This window comes from Sitophilus oryzae, unplaced genomic scaffold (assembly GCF_002938485.1).
Source record: "Sitophilus oryzae breed Bouriz unplaced genomic scaffold, Soryzae_2.0 scaffold_1744_pilon_pilon, whole genome shotgun sequence".
Taxonomy (NCBI): Eukaryota; Metazoa; Arthropoda; class Insecta; order Coleoptera; family Curculionidae; genus Sitophilus; species Sitophilus oryzae.
The window spans coordinates 2438894-2445931 of record NW_022146440.1 but is presented as its reverse complement, the minus strand read 5'-3'; positions in this window follow the sequence as shown (position 1 = coordinate 2445931).

Sequence of the window (7038 nt, the reverse complement as noted above, 5' to 3'; positions counted from 1 at the left end):
CGTTATCAATATGGTTATAAATTTATGTATTGTAATAAAAACCTACTTAAATATAAATTTTCAACAAAAAAATAACAGTTTAGATTTAGGTTTTATACAACCTTTAATTAATTGAACATCTCTGGTTTTCCCCTGTTTTGTTTTGCATTTTGACTATTTTTTTTTAGATTATCTATTTAGATTTTTATTTCAATATTTCAGAATATGGCGATAATTCGCAATATTAATAATTCAGAATTGGTAGTAATATAAATATTTTTCTAATTATTCAACCGAAAAAAACATATTTCTTTAAAAACACTAAATTGAATTTTTCTCGGCCCCAATTAAAATGGACAAAACTGGGTTTTCCCGTGTAGTCTTCAAATGGTGTTGTTTTGGAATTTAGGGATTTATACGAAAATGAGCTCTTCATATGGATGGCCAAACATAAAGAACCTAGAAATCGTATTGCAGTATACAGTAAAAGAACTTAAAAAGAAAAAAGAATCACTTGCAACGACAATTTCGGGACGACCAGTATCCATCGATGCGACTATACTGTTTACTTGAAAAGGATTTTAGGGGTACTTGGCAAATACGCAAATATTGGCGTACTTGCCAAGTACACTTGCAAATGTAGTACAAAGTGGGGACTGGTGGGGATACTTGCCAAGTACGCAAATATTGGCGTACTTGTCGTGAGAATCCGCCTTTATTGGAATATACTTGCCATGTCGTGAGAACGGGTTCCTTGGTCACTTGTCGCGTCCCCACTCTCTGTCGGTAAATATAGCCCGAGTCAAACGATTAATCGTACACTTGCCAAGTATACTTGGCCAGCCTGGGCCAGCCTTGTTTACACTTGCCGAGGCGCATAAAACGACTGCGCAAATAATGTTACTGTTATAGCGTATGTCCGATTTATTTCCGGATCGTAGTGTTTTTCGAGTTAATTGTGGATAATTTAAAACGTTAAAACAGTAATAGATTATGTAATATCAAATTTACATTAATAACTTCAATATTGGCGGCATACCTAAATCGTTTTCACAGCAATAAATGGAGTGGACAAATGAAGACTACACGGGAAAAACCAGATATGTCACATTTTCATAGAAATTAAGATACAACTTTATAGACAAATGTCACGAAAAAAGAAAGCAATAATACGCTTAGTCGCAGAAATATTACAGCTTGGTTATTTTGCCGTACAAAAGAAAAACCAGAGTAGTCCACGCGTAAATGGCAAAAACCAGAGATGTACTTACGCATGGGCGACAAGCATGCATCTTGCAATTAGTATTATATTATTAAAACAAGGGATATTACAGAAAATAAACGTCGAAAATCAAAAACACAAACAAATTTATTCCGCTCGAAACTTGCCGAAGCTTACAATAAACAACAATAATCTCGACTGACCGAAAAACATAGATGAATCAACAAATCTCTCAAAAACATCATCTGACACGATCGATAGAAAAATATTATCCTTATGTAACAATCTTAAAGGTATACACATACGTAATTAATTTATGTACGCATATACGGAATATTTTTTTCGTTATCAATATGGTTATAAATTTATGTATGGTAATAAAAACCTACTTAAATATAAATTTTCAACAAAAAAAATAATAGTTTAGATTTAGGTTTTATACAACCTTTAATTAATTGAACATCTCTGGTTTTCTGCTGTTTTGTTTTGCATTTTGACTATTTTTTTTAGATTATCTATTTAGATTTTTATTTCAATATTTCAGAATATGGCGATAATTCACAATATTAATAATTCAGAATTGGTAGTAATATAAATATTTTTCTAATTATTCAACCGAAAATAACATATTTCCTTAAAAACACTAAATTGCATTTTTCTCGGCTCCAATTAAAACGGACAAAACTGGGTTTTCCCGTGTAGTCTTCAAATGATGTTGTTTTGGAATTTATGGATTTATACGAAAATGAGCCCTTCATATGGATGGCCAAACATAAAGAACATAGAAATCGTATTGCAGTGTACAGTAAAAGAACTTAAAAAGAAAAAAGAATCACTAGCAACGACAATTTCCGGACGACCAGTATCCATCGATGCGACTATACTGTTTACTTGCCAAGGATTGTAGGGGTACTTGGCAAATACGCAAATATTGGCGTACTTGCCAAGTACACTTGCCAATGTAGTACAAAGTGGGGACTGGTGGGGATACTTGCCAAGTACGCAAATATTGGCGTACTTGTCAAGTACGCCAGTCGTGATTATATATTAATAAAATATTTTATAACTCAGCCTAAGCCTTGTATATAAGAATATATAAACAAGGGCCTAAGGTACATTTGTGCAACTTCTGCAGTTCCCCGTCCCCATAGCATATTTAGTTTAAGAACAATTACTTTGCACTTAGTCACGTACTCATTTTTGTAAACAATAGTTTTGTAGTTTTTATTTTTAAACAGATTCAGATTCGTTTTGACCTGTCTAAAAAAATATAGTTCATTATTTCCAATTCAAAACGAACAATAAAATATTTATCAAAAGTGAGCAAAAAGCACACTAGAAAAAGGTTGACAAACAACAATGTTGCGTCACCCTGGTGCTGTAGAAAAACCATAGAGTTAAAAATTAAAAGAAAACCACTCCATTCGGCGTTGTATGGCCGGGTATAATTTATAAGTTACCTGTTTTAGCACAAGCTTTTATTTAATAAAAAACTGCAAAGCATATTTTTCAAATACAGCCACAAAATAAAGGATCCAAGATTCAGATCATTTTAATAGTTCTCAGAGACATACTAGCGTGCATAAGTCAAGGACTATGCTGGGTTACAATGTTTATATGAGCATATGTTTATATCCACAAGGTGGATTACCCAAGCTAGTAAATATTAGACAAAATCATAATATTTGTCTCACTATTATTGATAACCATATACAGGTAGCGACTTGTCTAAAAATAGTACAAAAATTGTACAAAAATATTGAGTTAAGGATAATGGCTTAATTCGTATGTCCGAACACATTTTTGTTTTCTTTTGTGCTGCCAAGGTGACTTTGGGCTTTGGCCTTTTACCCTAATTTTCTAGGCACTTGAATATTTATCAAGTAATCTTATAGGACATGCCCAATGGATGTTGCCGGTACTTAGATACTTAGCAAGTACTTTATCAGCACCCTGTAGGTGTTACTGACACTTGAATATTTAGCAAGTGCAACTAAGATTTTGAACTTGAATATTTAGCAAGTAATCTTATAGGACATTGACGCCCAATGGGTGTTGCCGGTACTTGAATATTTAGCAAGTACTTTATTAGCACCCTGTAGGTGTTACTGACACTTGAATATTTAGCAAGTGCAACTAAGATTGTGAACTTGAATATTTAGCAAGTAATCTTGTAGGACATTGACGCTCAATGGGTGTTGCCGGTACTTGGATATTTAGCAAGTACTTTATTAGCACCCTGTAGGTGTTACTGACACTTGATTATTTAGCAAGAGCCCACCTTTTTTATGCCCTGAATAACGTTTAGGTTCCGTTAAATTTTAATATAGGTTTACTTCATCGAGCAGATAAGAAAATTTGCTTATACTCGAGTCGATAAAAAATTGTTTATTTACCGGATTCGATAGTGCTATGAGTCATGAATGGTATGTTTTAAGGCAGGCAATTTACTGCCGCGGCGCCGAAGAAAATAATATAATTTTAGGCAATGCGGGGTGTAGAATAATAGCCTACACCCCCTAGATCATCTCATAGCTATTTCTACTACCCTTGTTTACTTGTATGAACTAAAAAATAATTAGGGAGTTAAAGGTTATTTACTTACTTGATTCATATGTATAGAGTTTTCTTTTCAAGTTTCTTCTCTTTTCTTTACCCATTTCCGCGAATTTTGTACAAAATTTTGTCTGCTAAATTTACACTGCTGCTCGTGCCAGCGCAAGAAGTATAATGAGACACAAAAGTGGTGTGATATGGGAGGCGGTGAATCATTTTCTTTAAACATGCGCTCAAAACAGTGACAGAAGTATTACTACAGGGTGATCTAGGAGGACGTGTCCAACTGAAGTATAATATTAAATTATCCATCCAATTCATATACAGATTATACAGTGTGCGTCTCAAAAATGGCTCACCCCCTGTAACTTTTTTATTTTTTCAGATAAAAAAACGAGATTTGGTATGTTAGTATATGACATAAATTAGGATTGACTGACGTATTCACTTGTTTTCGGTCACTTCCTGTTTCACAGGAAATGACTACAACTTTTGATTTTGAAAGGGCATTATCGGTGTTTTTTTACTTTATTCGATAGAAAATAACACTCTGAATAGAATGGCACAGCATATGTCAACTTTTGACATTTTCATATAGTATATGGTTTATTTAAAATTATAACATGCGGTTCATAACGAAAATTTGACTCAAATACCAAGTGTATGTAGTACCAAATTATTCGTAAAAAAATGCCTTTTCTAAATATGTTAATGAGCCACCCTCATTTCATTTGACAAAATTAAATTATGATTAAAAATACGATTTGGGCATCTTTTAACCGGTCAGGATCAGACAGTAAAAACATTAGACTATCAAATTTATATTTCCAAGGCTCCTGGACTAAAAATTAGTGTTTTTAACATAGCCATGGCACTCTAGATTGAAATTTAAAATACGATTTTTTATTAAACGAAAATGTCAAAAGTTATATATATATATAAATAAGTAGTATATAAAAATAAAAATAAAAATAAAAGTATATATATAAGTAGTCATTTCCAGTCAAACAGGACGTAACCAAAAACAATTGAATACGTCAATCAATCCTAATTAATGTCACATACTTACATACCAAATCTGGTTTTTTTATCTGAGAAAATAAAAAAGTTATAGGTGGGAGCCACTTTAGAGACCCACGCGGTATAATGACAGCGATCTTCATTAATTTCATAACTATCGCTGAAGAAAAGTTATATACAAGAAATAAACTTATTTATACTGTACTTAATAAGGGATAGTATCTGCAATGCATTTAATTTTCACGTTAATATTTTTGTTAAAATAATATATAACCGACTATATTAAATGTCGGACTAAAAGACGAAATCATGTTTTTATGCAACTGCAAATAAATATTGTTGGTCTCTGCTCAATATGATAAAAAAACGGCGTCAGCGATGGTTATGAAATGAAGATCGCTGTCATTTTATATGTAAAATTATATGGGGAATGTCACTGATGTTCATTTCCAAGCCAACTGGACGTCATTTTTTTTCTGTCATGTGGTATTATATACTATTTTATTATATGATTATGAAATCGGAATTAAAATTTGCTCTAATAAAAACATTAAATTGTTATTAAGAAGTATTTAATAAATAGTATAGGTATATGAATTGGATTGATAATTTTATATTATTGATAAAATAATAATCAATCCAATTACGCCAGTGCCATAGTCTTGAAAAACAAATGAAAGAACTGTATATTTCTTCTTCTGGTCGCTTAAGTAATTGTCCGACCAAATTATCGCCGGTAGTGTTATGATTCTTGTTTTTATGAAACGTAAATTGTGCGTATGGTTCGTTCAAATGAACGAATCGTACGATTCAATATTAGAAATTAAATCGTGTGATTCGATTCGCTAAAAAGAATCGTAATGCCTATGACTAGAATGTATGGCTGGCTGCATTATGGGTATATGTCGTGACAACGATAATAATCTGTAGTTGTAGTTTTTGTTTATGCTCGTATTGTCTGCCGTTTTTCAATAAAAAATGACTCCTGGTTTATTCTCAAGCCGAGCCGCAACAATAGCCAAGCAGCATTTGGACGTCGGCGTCGGGACAACGTTGTGTCACGCGACCAAACGTTGGGGCGCAACGTCGGCACAACCTCGTGCCAACCCTAGTCTGCACTAGTTTGGAGAATAATTTTTGGGCCGAAACGACGTTGGATACCGACGTTGGCTAGAAGCCTAATTTAGTAAAAACTGCAACGTTGTTTAAAATCCTAATTCACAGAAATACAAAACTAATATGGCGTCTAAGTCGCGTTTTATCCTAAATTGGGATAATTATAGTAAAAATATTATTTTTATAATTTAGTTAGAGACATATGTCAGATGGCAGTGAAGGAAAACAAAACAAAAGTATTTAAGTGTGGAGGATGTTTGAAGATCATAATTATTGAAACACTTTAACCGACTCTGTAACTCGTTACCCAAGGCAAAAAGTTAAACGCAAACAACTTTATTGATAAATGTATTGTTTCTACTTTGAAAAATACTAATGGGCCTTAAAATTAAAGAAGTTTTAAAAATTTTCTTGAATTTTTTAGTAAAATGAGAATAATTTATTCGCAGTCGAAAAAATTGTTTCCGCGTGTTTTTTAGGGTCAAATATTTCAAGTTAATGTATTCAAAAAGCAGGAATTGCTATTTTAGGAACGAAACATTTTCTTATTTAACAACATGGCGGCTTTCACTTTGTTGTTAAGATGGAGTAGTTCGAGTAGTCGCATAACTTGGACTAATAAAGTCGCAGTTCGGCCTTAACAGGTAGTATATAAAGTCGCAGTTCGGCCTTAACAGGTAGTATACTAGTCGCAAGATTGCCTAATTTAGTCATCCTAGAGTCTAGCTTGTGCCGCCCTCTATAATCTAAATAAACGAGGGAGTGGATAAGCTATCGGTAATATATATCGATGTATATTTAAATTTAGTTTTATATGTACCTTTCTTATGTCCCATTTTATTTTTTTTTATAAAAACAAAAACAGCACTGAACTGTCTGACTGAACAGAACAATGAAGTGAAAATTTAAGATTTAAGGTTATGGTTCAATACAGTTGCAAAAGGGTAGTGACTCGACGTCTTACCAACGTAAGAATAAGGAAATCTAAACAACGTTGGAATTAGTAAAACAGACGTCGTTTGCATAACGTTGGAATAGGTCCTGAAACTGACGTCGGAAAACTCTATATTGTCCAACGTTGTAACTACGTTGTCCGAATCACCTAAAGATCACTTAAGCAAAAAAGGTTACAAGACAACGTTTAT